The sequence below is a fragment of the Chinchilla lanigera genome, unplaced genomic scaffold (genome assembly GCF_000276665.1).
Source record: "Chinchilla lanigera isolate Chin_1 unplaced genomic scaffold, ChiLan1.0 scaffold00017, whole genome shotgun sequence".
NCBI lineage: Eukaryota > Metazoa > Chordata > Mammalia > Rodentia > Chinchillidae > Chinchilla > Chinchilla lanigera.
Window position 1 is genome coordinate 14,896,581 of NW_004955418.1, and position 15,175 is coordinate 14,911,755.

Here is a 15,175-nt window from a genome sequence, read left to right on the forward strand (position 1 = left end):
ATAATATGAGAATATATATTATATATTATATATGTGCATGTGTATATATAACTCATGTTATGTGCAGTCGATCCAAGTTAGGTTGAACTATTGAGTCTATCAGAAAACTGATCAGATAGAGCAAAGTGGCAGGACATGGGATCTCGCTATATTAACAGCAGGTGGTAAAGTTGCACTCTTTGTGCTTTGCTGTTTTCTCCTAGGATAACTGGAAATTCAGAAACATACTATAAAAATTTAATGTATTCACTTGAAACATATCCAAAGCTGCTTCAGCTAGGGAAAACCAGGGATATAAGGTAAGATTCTTCTTCCTAAGCCAGGATGTTCTCAGTATTCAGCAAAAAGTCTTCCTGTCATAGGCACTTTGTCTCCCCCAGTGTTAAAAGTTATTTTATCCAGTGTGTTAACAATTAGCTTCCATTTTGTTCTCTTTTTATGCTACAGTTTTTCCCCTTTGACTTATATATATCAGTTATCATCTGTGTCCTTTTTGTCTAATCCTCTACAATTTTGAACTGTACAGCAGTAAAATTTTTTGCTGTATTGTATTCCACCAGTGAACGATGAATGGAACTGTACAGAGAATAGGTATTTGAAATCACCATCCTACAGCTTGGTAAATTGTCATTCACATGATCACTCACCTAATAAGGTTGTTGGGTAAGTATATCCTACACAACAGAAGGCGTGAAATAATTAAATCACAAGGTCTTTTGTGAGGTTGTATTTAAAGATTTAATATAAAAATGTCAAGTCAACTGTGTTCTGATTGACAGCAATTTTAAATTTTTATTAAATAAATACTCAGAAAATTATTATGAGTATTGTTTTAGATAAATATGTGACCCAGAGAGAGGACTGTAGCTATGTGATTGAGTTCTTGCCTAGCACATGCAATGTCTTCAGTCTATTCCCCAGTTCTGAAAAGGAAAAATAAACAACCCCAAACAAATCCTCGCTTTGTATCTTTAACACTAAAACACACTAGTTGAGGACAATAAGACACTCAGATTTTACATGCACAGTTACTTGTATTTGTTTTTTGTCCCTATGAACAAAATATCTAAGAAAATCATCTTAAGGGAGGAAAGATTTATTTTAACTCACAGATACAGATGTTTCAATCCACGGTCCACTGATTCCAAAGCAGAAGCATCATGGCAGAAGGGAAAGACAGGAAAAAGTGGCTAAGCTCAAGGCAGCCGAGTGAAAGGGAGAGAGCTGGAGAAATGAAAACATCCTGCAAATTGTTTCCTTGGTGATCTGCTTTCCTCAATGAGGCACTTCCTCCCAGTAGACCATTCATCTATGAACTTACTACAGAATTAATCCATTGATGAGATTATTGGCTTCAATACATGATCCTCTGGGAATTCTTCATATTTAAGCCACAGTATTCTGTTCTTGGTCCCCAAGGGCTCAAGACCATCTCCTATTGGGAAATACATTTAGTCTGTTCCTAAGCATCGGCAGGCTTAATAGTTAAAGCATACATCAAAAGTCCAAGTCCAAAGTCTCCTCTGAAACTCAAGGTAACTTTTAGCTGTGAGCCACTGTAAAAAGTAAAAATGTTACACACTCCCAAGATACAAAAGCCCAGGGTAAGCATTACCATCCTAAAAGGGAACAGGGGATTAGAAATGAACCAGACTAAAGAGGCCTGAAAGCTAATGAGGAACACATGGATCCTGTAGCTTTATGTGTGATATCTTCAACACATGGTGGCATGATGTGAGTTCAGAAAAACATAGGCAACCTCACCCACATGGCCTTGCAGATTTCAGCCTGCATTGAGCTGGCTTTTCCTCAGCAGATAGTCCATATTCCTTGCATCTTCAACTTTTGGGGGTCCCTTTCAGCCTCAGCCTCATTCACATAGCTTAATCCCTCACACTTTCAGGGATTTCCCTTAATGATTTCAACTCTGTTACATATTGTCTGGCCTCTCAGGCCTTCCTTTAACATCTAGATAGAAGGTTTCATGAATCTATAACTCTTGCATTCTGCATTTCTGCGAAACTAGCATTACACGGATGATGCCAAGGTTTCCTGCCAGCATGAGCAATAGCTGGAATCTTACGGACAACAACTACTGTGGTCTTTTAATGCCTATGTTGCTGAACTCAAGGAAACAATCCCTAATCATCCCAGTGTGAACATGGTCCCTGGGACTATCTTTTCAAAGTAAAGTCTTTTGTAGGGGTTTATACTTTTATACTATTGTCATCTGTGATGCATTGCATCTGGCAAAATTAGTGACATGTTCTCAAGACATTTTCTCAGTGCAATATACTTGGCTTTTTTCTTTAATGGTGGCAATCTCTTCAACTATGTCTTTCTTGGCTGCAACTATACCCTTACTTCTTTTCTTGCCGAATACAAGTTTTTTCCAATCTTTCTGCTCACCTTTTTGTTTTTGATTCTTATTGTAAATCTAGTTGTGAACAGCCAGAAATACCCAAACCAAAGCATGAACACTGGGCTGCAGTGAAATTTCCTTTGTCACATTAGTCCACCACCTTTAAATTTAGCTTCACATACAACGTATCAGGACATGGATAAAATGTACACAAGTTTTTCATCACAGTGTGATATGCTTGGTCTCTAGTCCAGTTCCCAATAGAGTTTCATTCCCATCTGAACATCATTAGTACAGTTTTCTGATTAGCATTCTGGTCTTCTGAACTCACACTAGCATTACCCTACAAGCTTGTCCTACAGACCCCACTGGCCATCTTCAAATTAATTATATAAATTTTGCAAAATTCCTCCCAGAAACCAGTCCACAAAACTTCTGAACCACAGAATTAAATACACTCACAACAGTGAACCTACTCCTCAGTATCAATTTTCTGTACTGTTCAGATATAGTCAGAGGTCTTTTGTGACTACCTACCCAAAGAAAGTCAATCTAAGGAGTTAAGATTTATTTTATCTTGCAGTTACATTGGTTTTGGTCCATGATTGGCTGGCTGTAAGTCAGAAAGTCCATGATGAAAGGCAGACAGAGGAAAGTTACTCACTTGGTTTTAACCACTGTCCTCATCACTGTGACAAAATACCTGACACCCAAAAGGTAAAGGAGAAGAGGTTACTTCGGCTCACAGTTTCAGAGTTTCAGTCCTTGGTTGGCCGGGTCCAGTGCAGAAATGGCGTAGTGACAAGGAATGCCTTGGAGGAAAGCCTTTCATGCCACAGTGGCCAGAAAGCAGAGAGAGACAAGGGATGATACAGCTACTAGTCACCTGCCTCTTTCAACCAGAGACTATGTAATTCGTCATTTAAACTGTATAAAGATATCAACTGAGATTATAGGAAAAGTATAGGGCTGGGGATTTAGCTCAGCAAGCACAAGGTTGTGAGTTCGATTCCTGGTACCGGCAAAAACAAAACAAACAAAAAAAAAAGGATAGAAAAGTATATAATTTATGTCTATGCATGAGGCTTGATAAACCTAATTTCAGTTTAAGAAACAACTGTCTCACTTTCAGGTAAACTTGCTCCTTTGTATATCAAATACCTTGCTTATATTTTATCTCACTACTGCATCACAACAGCAGTGTCATAGCTCCAAAAATGAGCTGAAAACTTTGACTGTATGAGCTTTCCTCTATGGAGGAAAACAATTCTTTTTCAAAAGCTATCAGTTGTTTAATCTCACAGTGACTGATAAATATTTTATGTAAAGTATAAAAACAAAATATTTATTCACAAATTATTTTTTTTTACATTTTATTTTAAAGGGAAAAGAACAGAACCAAAATGGCAAAAGCAAATACAAAAACAAAACAACACAAAAACAATAAAAATAGTACAGAATTTCAAAACAAGATAATAGGAAATTAACAATGATTGTTGTATTACACACCAAAATTGCTTCATAATAATATGATGTCATGTGAATACATATATATGTATATATATATATATATATATATATATATATAAAAAACAAAAAAGGTAAATCAGGTGTAAATGCAATCTAAAATGAGCAAGCATTCTATATAACCCTGCATAAGATGAAATTTTAAGTAACTTTATAAAGAAACCTACGTATTTCTTCTGGCTCTTTTCAGTCATTTTCATTTATTTTGTTTGTTTTTCTTCTGGTACCAGGAATCAAACTCACGACCTTGCGCTTGCCAGGCAGGCACTTTGCCACTGAGCTAAATTCCCAGCCCCAGTCATTTTCATTTAAAGTGATAGTTACATTTTGACATAGACTAGGGTGTGGCAAAGTTGCCTGGGGAAGACGGTGTGACCTGTTAATTATAAGATCCCAGAACCCATGCCCATAACAGTTCTCAAAGCCCTGCACCTGGACTTCTGGAGAACTGCAGCAGATTTCCAATAGGACCATGACATTAACCTAAAGCATGGGATCTGATCACTGTCTCTCAGGACCCATATGTAGAAGTTCTTGAGAGTTTCCTCCAGATTTGGACAGTATAAAAGGACACAGACACCAAGAACAGATTGCTATCCTGGCTTTCCTCACAATAGCCCACTCTGCTCCCTCCAGGATATACTTCTATCTTGGTTTTTTCCTCATTTACTTTGTCCAAGCCTGGTCTGCAGAGCCAGTTTCTCTCTAACTCTTCACTTTTACTTTTTCAAATAAACTTTGCCATTGCTTTTTGATCATTTCAATTCTTAGTTCAAGATGAGAAGAAACTGGAATCAAGCTCCAGAAAGAGAGGCAAGTAACCTGGAATCTAGTAACATTTATTTGGTAAGCCACTTTTAGAAGAAGCTACCTGATAACAATTTTACTTTCCTTTTGCAGTTATAGTAATTTCATTTTTACTTGTTATTTAAATTTGTGACCCAAAAGAAGCTTGGTGTGTGTTTATATGGGGATGGTAGGTAAAACAATTCTATTTTATTTGTATTTTTGTGAATAGGAAAACCAAATTTTCCTTTTGTTCCACTACTTTTCCAGTAGTGGCTAGTAAGCTGTTTTCCCTACTTTACTTCCTAAGTGTAAGGGCACAAGAAAAATTTGAGTTCACCATGGAGAATATCTATAGCTATTCCAAGTAGCTGTTGGATTGGCAATGTGTATTTTTCTGTCATTTTTTGTTATTGTTGTTCTTGCTCCAAAAGGCATAGAGTCAGTTGTTTCATTGACGTTTTATGTGAAGTGACCAGAACTTGAGAAACTAGTCTGACAAGAAAGGGCATTTAATTGCGTGCTATAGAAATGCCTTCAAGAGAGAGGACTGAATAGTGCAGAGATTAAATGAGTAAACTTTTAACTTCAGCCATCGGTAGCTCTGGCTCAACTCACAGAGTTAATAAAAATTTTTGTTTTAATTTTTGCCTGTGATAGAATTATTGCTGAAAACAAAAAGCCAAAAGAATATTCTATTGGAGCTTTAGCTCTTTCACCCATCTATTGACAATTATTATTTTCAGAACAACTGTGTTTACCCCTTTCTTGCCTCAAAGAAAAAAGCGTTTCCTGGGATTTCTCCACATAGTCTGTACTGTGAAATCTGTTAATTGCTACAACAGTTAATCTCAATTTTCAACCTGATTGGATTAAGACATACTCAGCAGATTAGTAAAGCGCACTTCTGAGTGTTCTTTTGACTGGGGGATATAGGCCAACAAACTGAGGAAGAAGGACCTGCCCCGATTCTGGATGGGAGCATACAGTGTTTGCAGCCTGAGTGGAATGGAAACTGGAGCAAGGAAGTTGGTTTTTCTCCTTAAAAACTCCATTCTACTTAAGGAGACATATTTTTGCTACAATAATTGTGGAAATGAGATTGCATCTTCTTTAAACTTTCAACAGGGACTCACACCAGTGACTTTCCAAGGAGCTTCCAGACTTCAAGTCACTCCATCCTTGATCCTTGTTTTTCTACACCTTCCAACTTCTTGGATTGAGCAGCTACTGGATCATGTGGTTCTCCACCTTGCACATGACCATTGAAGATTCTATAAGCCTAGAGAATCCTAATCAGTGTAGATTTTGGTACCAAGTAGGTCGAGGGAAACAAATTATAAGAATGAATTTTCATAAAGTGGTTCCTGGAGTTGACTCTAATTCGATGAGATCTAAATCTGCCAGAGTCTGTCCTTCTGATAATGTATAGAATATTGATAGCCCATGGTGTGAATGTCTTAGAAGAATATGCAACATAGATCTATTTAATATTCCTAATTCATCATTTGTAAGATGCAAGAAATATGATGACTGTATACATGATATGTTTGTATGTTTTTGGAAGATGAAGAAATATAATGATGTTGGCTGGTTTCCCTTCACACCTCTGAACAAAGTAATAAGGGGAAAGTACAAATTTAAAGATTTTATTTTGCAACTCCAGACACACATAAAAAACTTAAAGATTTCTAAAATTGGTCTTGAAAGAGAATTTTCTGTTCTGTAGTGCTAGGTCTGATGTTGCTCAGAAACCAAATACAAACTGTCATCATGTGATTGGCTGAAATACAGTGTAAGATAAACTCTCAGCCTTGAAAGTTATTCACAATCACAGTGAGGACAATGATCAAAAAAAAATAATGGGGTCCTGTAAATTGGGATAGAGATGTTTGAGAAAGAATGATGAGGGTGCAGAGATTGAACTCCTACATTCTGATGAATTCATTTTGTTAGGCGAAGAGATTTTCCCACTCTCTGTGGCAGAATGATCCACACCCACAACCCCTGTGGTACTGGCCTCTCCACTTCTGCCTGAGGAATGTAATCATGCAGTAATGACCTTCCCTAATACAGTTACCAAGCTAGAAAATGCTGATGCTTCTTGGGTTCCATCCTCAAACCCACTTTTTTTCTCAGTAACCAGGCTCAACCCTCAGGAGGCTCTAGAAGTAAAGTGCACATTGTGATCCATGAAGAGATACACTGTGATCCCAAAGAACATCTTGAATTTTTAAATCTTACAAGCAGAAGTCAGTGAACAGGTATGAAAATTAGTTTTGAAGGTGTGGGATAGTGGTAGAAGGAACATAAAACTGGATCAGACTGAATTTCTTCATATGCACTTATTAAGCTAAGGTTCTGGAACTAATGTACCAGCTCATACAGCTAACAAAGTTACTAGGAGTTTATTCCATGGATTTGCTGAAATATGGATCAAAGGATGGTCCTCTGTGAATAATCTGGAGATGACTTATATCTTTAGTTTCTTGATGAAAAGATCCAAAGCCTCAAGATCATCAGAATATTGGAGTAAATTTGCCAGGATAAACTTAGTCCTCCAACACTGGGAGGTCCACAAGATGCATCTTTTACTAATATCCTAAGAAATAGATTTGAGTGATGATAATCAGAATCCTTGAGCTCTGACATTGCTCTTCCCTACAGATCAGACCTCATGGTGCAGGTCATAGTCACTCAGTTGGGAAACTTAAATGTTATATGTATAATTGGATCCTAGAATGTTAGGAGCCAAGTAGTAGCTCTCAGCTGCCAAAGTCAAAGTGAGTATACTCACTATATGGCAGCAGTGGCAAAGGAATGATCAGAATGGTCTGACTCCTGTAGCCCTGTGATGCTGACTACTTAATCAAGGTGCTTCCAGTAGTGAAATAAATAGGAAGCCTACTTATTTTATACTGCATCTATATAGCTAGAAATTTCAGGGCATATGAACAAAAGTCTACGTGAAATTTTAGCAACAGAGAACTATAGCGCCTTAACCAATTCTCATATTTGAGACATTTTACAGGCATTTTACTTGAACAAAGAGGATGCCAGGTATGATTGAGGAAAAGCCCTAGTATACTACTTTCTCCCACCATTCCTAAAAGAGACCTATGGCCTTTAACATTGATAACCATACACTGGGAAAAAAGAAATATTCAAACATTTAGAGTACTACTAGACACTGGTTCTGAGCTGAATTATAAGAGATCCAAAACACAGTGGATCTCTAGTCGGGGTAGAGGCTGTGGAGAGGTCGGGTGATCATTGAGTTTTATCTAATGTGCAACTCACAATGGGTCCAATAGGTTCCCAGACGAACCTGTGGTTGTTTCCCCAATCTCAGAATACGTACTTAGGCTAAACATTCTTAGTACTCAGCAGAATCGCCATGTTGGTTCTCTAACCAATGAAATGAGAGCCATTATTGTAGGAAAAGCAAAATGGAAACCACTACACTTAGCTCTAGCAAGGAAAATGGTAAGTTTTAAAAATTCACATTCCTGGAGAGATTATAAACATTACTGCTTCTATCAAGGGCTTAAAAGATTCATGAATAATGTTTTATATCACATTGTCTTTGGATTCTCTTACCTTGCCCTGTTTATGCTAGAATGGGTTATGGAAAATGACAGTGTCTTGTCATAAGTTTAATCAAGTTGTATCTCCAGTTGTGGATGTGATACTTGATTTGGTTTCTTTGCAAATTAACAGATGACTTGATACAGAAAATTTAGTTATTGATTCAGAAAATATCTTTCTCCATGTCTATGCATAAGGGGCACTAGAATCAATTTGTTTTCAGCTGGCAAAGTCATCAAAACACCTTCATTTCTTGCCTCAAGAGAATATCAACTCTAGACTTTAGTCACAACTTCGTTCACAGGGGTCTTGACCATCTTTCTCTTCTACAAGGCATCCATCACATTGAAGACATTCTGTTGATTCAATCAAGTGAGCAAGAAGTAGAAGCCACTTGTACAGTCCCCTGCCACTGACAATTATTGTGGGACATTGCACTTCTATCATGTCTTTACTGTATGCTTTAGGATTCTTACTCCAAGGCTTTGAATATGTGCTTTATTCAAAATTAATTTTAAGCATAGTTTTATCATTTATATTGCCAGTTGGAGTTGATTCTTCCAATGTGTTCTGGAGGATGTCTCTTATTAAATAACAACTTGTTATTTCTAAAATAATTTCTATGTGATTTATTCTTTCAATATAAAGTATACCCAAAGCATCATTTATTCAGGGCACCAATATCAATAAATTAGGCTATTGATGAATGCATAGCTAGTCTACTGAGAAGTACAGCTTACTGGAAGAGTAGGTCACTGGGGTTAAACCTTTGAAGAATTTATCTCCTCTTGAGCTCTTTCCTTCTCACTATGCTTCCTGGCTGTTGGGAAGTATATTATGATTTAGATCTGGGGTGTCCCCCAAAATCTTCATGCATTCAGAGGTGAGGCCTTTGGAAGGTGATTGGATCTTAGGAATGCTGTGTTCCTCAGTGAGTTTGTGGGTGAGTATGCTGCTAGCAGGTGGTACCTGGTCAGAAGATGGGCCACAGGGAGTAAGACCTGGAAGGTATATCTGCCTCCCTGGTTCTTCTCTTCTCTCTGTGCTTCCTCAGCACCAGATATTACCAGGTTTCTTGTGACGGAACCTTCTAACATGTCTTTCCTGCCTTTCCTGGGCTTGGAGCCAGCTGACTATGGACTAAATCCTCTAAAACCTGTGAACCAAAATAAACCTCTCATCTTTTAAATTGTGGATGTCATTCATTGTATCTCAGGGATAAGAAAAGTGAGACAGATTTTATTACCGGAAGAGTAGATTTGTTACCATAACAACCTCCAAGTGGTTTAGAAGCTTCCTTGAATGTTGTAAACTGATACTGATGGAAGACTCTTGTCAGAGCTCAGAAGAGTAGAATGCTGGAAGTAATGCAAATAGTAAAGGCCAGGATCAGAAAGTTTCAACTAGGAACAAGGACTCTATTGACATTGGGACTCATGGTTATGTATGTTATGCTCTGGCAAAAACTGTCTATATTTTATCCAGGTCCTGATTACCTGATCATGTGATTTAGAAATATTTGGATGAGTTTGGAAATGTTTGCCAATGCCAGCTAGAGATGCCCTGGAATTCTGTAAGTCAAGTTTAATAGGCATTGCTGATTAGAATTTAGAATACCACAATGCAGGCAGAAATGCAGATAGTAAAGACTATGTTTAAGAGGTTTCAATTAACAGCAAGAACACTATTGGAAGTTGGACTCAAAGCCATTTGTGTTATCGTCTGTAATGGTTAATTGATTGTGTGAATTTGAATAAGAGAAACTCACCTAAATTGGCTCAGCAATTCCACATCTTAGGGTATGGAAGACCCACCCTAGGGCAGCTTGTTCCTTAGATGGTATAAAGGGGAAATAAAAAACTGATATGCTTCTGTTTCTTTAGAGGAATTCTAGTCTTTGCCTTTAAGTTGAACATCATCTTCTGGCTTCCAGTACAGACTTCTCACCCTTCCATCACAGATTCATTGGCTTCCTGATATAGATTTGCATGGGACACAGCAGTGAGCTCCAGACCTTTGACTGGATCCTTTAAATCTCCAGTGTGTACACAGAACCTCTGCTCTCTTCCACATTCAACTCTGGGTGACCATTGTAAGCCAATTTTGCAAATTCTTCTATATTTGTATATCTTATATTTATTTCTCTATGAACACTGACTGATACACTCTCTGGTGGAAAATTTGTCCTCATCTTGTTCCTATCCTGAGACCTTGTAAGAGAGTGCAGTTAAGGGCAGGAGATCAAGCAACCCAAAGTTGAGGCTGTGGCATGAGCCCTTCTGGCTGTTTCTGCCATATCTGCTATGAAAATCAGGACCAAAAACTAGTGCTGATTAATTTAAATTTTTGCTCATGTCCAACAAAGAAGTACCTGCAAAGACGGGCCTAATGAATTTGAGCAAATGAAAGTATTATTGCTAAACAGATTAGCACTCAAAAGAAACCAAGTATTCTGCATCAAGTTTATATGAAAGATACCTTGAGAGAATCTGAGGAATCAGCAAGGCACTATTGACAAGTTCAAGAACACAAAAGTCAAAGACGTTGCTCTAAAAAGGGAATTCCAGAGCCTCCTATTTGAGAAGGGCTGCCTAAGAAATTGGTTCCTTGGTATTAAGTTCATAGTGCTAAACCATCATGCGTTTATAGGCCTCTGTAAGCCATGATCCAAGAGGACTCCAGCTTCTTCTCAAGCTGGTGGCATACTGTGACTGCATCCATGTAATGAAAATGCAAGAGTTGTGGGGTTAGGGAAACTTCCACCTAGATTTCAGGTCAGAGATGTCAGGCAGTGCGCCCTCAAAGTGCCTTCAATGGTTAGTGCATGAAACTGTGAGAGTTATGCTTAAAGCGCAGTAGAGACCCCAGGAAGCTGGAAAAGCAAGCAACATGAAATAACTGCTGAGAAAAACCACAGTTGGTGAGCAAAGCTACCTTAAGAGAGAGGCCATTATGGCTCTAACCAGCGATGTTGTAGGAGCAGGGCTGCCCAAGCCTCTTCAATTTCACATCTGAATTCTGGACACAAATCCCTGCTGGTTTTTAGTCTTACTTTGGTCTCATTACTTTCTATCTCTGTATTACTTCTATTTGGAATAGGGATTTTAATACTCTGCCATTGTATATTGGCAGCATTTTTCTTTTTGATTTTTATAGGGACTCACAGGTAAGAGTTTTCCTTCAGACACTGAGAAAACTCTGTTTTTGGATTTTTTCAGAGATACTGGAACTGTTAAAACTTTGTTGGTTCTTAGAGATGGAACAAATGCATTTTGTATGCAGCGGTGGACATGAGTATTTTGGAGACCAGAGGCCCCATATTGTATTATGGTTTACAACTAGAATACCCTTCTAAAGCTTCATGTGTTCAGAAGTGGGGATTTTTGAAGTGATTGAACCATGGGGGCAGTATACTCATCAATGTGTTAATCTGCCAATGTGTTTATAGCTGATTTGCTGTTAGGCAGTGGGGACTGGTTGGTAATGCCTTCCAAGGCATGACCTGGAAGGACTGATCTCTCTCTTTCTCTCTCTCTCTCTCTCTGTCTGTCTCTTTTCTCTTCCTGATTCTTCTCAACCATGGCATGAGCAAGTTTTCATCCAACGTGCCCCTCTGCTATTCTTCCTGTCTTAAGCCATCTGATCATGGACTGATATTGTGGCCCATAATAAATCACTCCTTCTTTAAGTATTGAGTATCAAGTATTGTGTTCATTGATGGGAAAATGGCCATGACACAAACAAAGAAACTCAGTGTTGACTTTAATTTTAAGTTATTGTTTATTGCATTATTTTACTTGTTATTAATATCTATAAACTCTCTGAACCTAAATTATTGGTCTAATTTTCTTTAAAAAAATATTTTTTCTCTACAGCATTAGCAAATCTGAAATCTTCCATTCTTTTTAATTTCCCAATTATGGTGCTGAATCACATTTTATTTTAAATTTTGTTTGTTTGTTTTTTTAAGACACACAACATTATCCAGGCTGGCCTTAAACTCACAGTGATGCGCCTACCTCAGCGTCCTAAGTGCTGGGATTTCAGGCATGCACCACCACGCCTGGCTGAATTATATTTTATTTTATTTATTTATTTATTTATTTTGGTTTTTCTCCGGTACCAGGAACTGAACTCACGACCTTGCGCTTGCCAGGCAGGCGCTTTTGCCGCTGAGCTAAATCCCCAGCCCCGGCTGAATTATATTTTAAAAATCATCTCTAATACACTGAAAAAGACCATGGATAGAGAAAATATCAACAGTATAATTTGAGAAGCTTTGTTGTTCCAATAAAATCTGGGGAAATGATAACTAAGCAAGTTACACTGGAAAAGAATTAGTTACATAATCCCTTGAAATCCACTAAAGGAGTAAGAGAATCCATGTATTTATAGAATTCTTCAACTTTTATCAGTTTTTTCACTTAATACAGTTTCCTCTTCATAAACTTTCTTTTAAAGAAATGATATATTTTTATATCACATTTTCTAATACATCTTAGATCACTTTTTAAGTCATATAAATGTTGATTTCCTCATATTCCTTGATAATTCTTTAAATGGAAAAAATCATATTACCTTAAGTATAATATAATTAAGATTTCTGAGTTTTCCATTCTTCATTCACTTAGGTAAAAGTTTTATGCAATCATTTCAAGCAAATTGTATCTGTCTTTTGTACAGTACCAGAAAATTTATTTGAAATAAAAAAGAGACACTTTCAAATATAGTGTTTGAGTTTTATTTTTAATTTATGTTTTCTCACTTATTGGGTCAGAAAGTGCTAACACCATAGCAATACCTCTAGCACACTTTAGAAAGCTGTAAGTCTCGCATTTAAAAAGCTCAATTGAAAAGTTATAAATCAAGTTAAAAATCATTACTTTACCCATGCAAAAAGGACCTTATATTGTCAGAAAATGTGTATCCTGTTTAATAAATTCTATTTTAGTAAAAGAGAAATTAATAGTTCTTTCCTCCTATTAGCTAGTAAAGGATACAGGCAACATAACACACAATAATACTGTAACAAATAATGTGCTATTAGTGTTAGTGATACTACCATAGCAAAGATTGAAAACTCAAATAATAAAACATGCACTTCTTTTGTGATGAATTATAGGCTCTCTTATAGAAAATATAAAGTTACAGTAAAGGTTTGAGTGCTGCAGAGATCTCTGATTCACAAAGCCTACTTTCGTAACTGAAGAAATGCTCATCTCCTATGAGTGGGCTGGGGAAGTTCTCAATCTATTAGTGAGGATTGGGAATAGAAGTTCTAAGCAACCTGGTTACACTGACTCATTAGATATGAATATTCTTATGAAGATAGGTATCATGTGAGACCCCAATTTGGGGGATGAAAGGAAGGTGCAGATATATGCTGGGAGCAGTGAATGTGGGGAGCAGAGAGTGAACTGTGAAGATTCACAAGGGATGTGAGAGAAGGTGCGGAGAGTGGCAGGTCAGAAGGAGAGAGTTGCAAGGAGATGCAGAGGTGATACTGGGGTGGGAGACGGTAGAGGAACGAGAAAGTTAATGAGGTGGGGTAGAACATAATAGGAGAAGAAAAGGGAAGGAAGTACAAAGTACACATAAAACCACTAGGTCATATGTTATGAAGCAATATGAACACCAAGGAAGACAAAACATGAAGACAAGACACACCTTTACAAATTTCTGCTCAAATTCTATTCAGAATGAAGGTATTTCAATACTTCATAACCTGATGGGGTGCAGAAGAATAAAGAAAAGATTTTTCTTTTAAATTCTAGTTGATTCCATATCCTTTACTATGGATGTTCTTTCATAAATTAGTAAATTAATGATATAAGTGAATAGAGTGATTCTATTCACTGGCATTTTGTATTTACTATCAAATAGGTATTCAGATAAGTTTCCATGCATGACTCTTTATGAATAATTTATAGTGAAAAAATGATACCTGTCAGTTAAAGATTAAATGCAATCAACATTGTATTACATAATTATTTATTATTGATAAGTGAAATAAATACATGCATTATATATGTTATATGAAAGATTATACTTTATTCAAATGCCATATAATCTAAGAAACCTTTTTTGTTAGGATTAAGAAAACTTTGAAGAACTGCAGTTAAACATATTCTTTAAAATATTAAATATAGAACTTTTAAATACAAGTAAGGGAATTTTCTCCTTGAGGCAACTACATTTCTTCCTATTGCTATTCACAAATATTTGAAGCCTTTCAACATTCCCTAGAAGGTTGACACACCAACTGGAAATCTAAGTTCTGTATAGGAATAAGACTGAGGAATTTGAATTGCTATAGTTTATGATCATGTTTATGCTTTAGAGCATTTATTCTTTCTATTCTATGTATAGAAACAAATAATCAAATTGGAAAAATGTGTACTTATTTACTTTACTGTCTGATATGAATAGAGAGTTGAGAAAAATATGGTTGAGAGTGATTGGCTACCCTAAGAAAACAGTGTCTGTATTAGCAAGGAGTCAGAGCTAAAACTTCAGCCCACTAGGGAGCTAGGGACAGGCTTGTGATCTCAGGGAACAGTTGACGGAAGGCAAAGATGAGCAATTTCAGGTAGTAAATGTAGGCACTAAGGATACTTATTCCAAGACCCAGATGACCAAATGAAAGTGTAAAATCTATGAGCAACAAATACAGACCAGAAGCCAAGGTTTACAATCAGGTCCCTGAAAGGATGAAGAGAGCCAAAAGAAGTGATGCTACTTAAAAAGTCAAGGTCCCCAAGTCTACACACAGTAGAGACTGAATTCTTACTCTTTCTTCCCAGGTACATAACGCGAGCAAGCCAAATGTTCTTGCTCTCAGTTTTATCACCTATTAAGTGGAGTTGAAAATACAGAAGGTTTAATTAAGCATTAACTGTTCCTTTCAGTAAA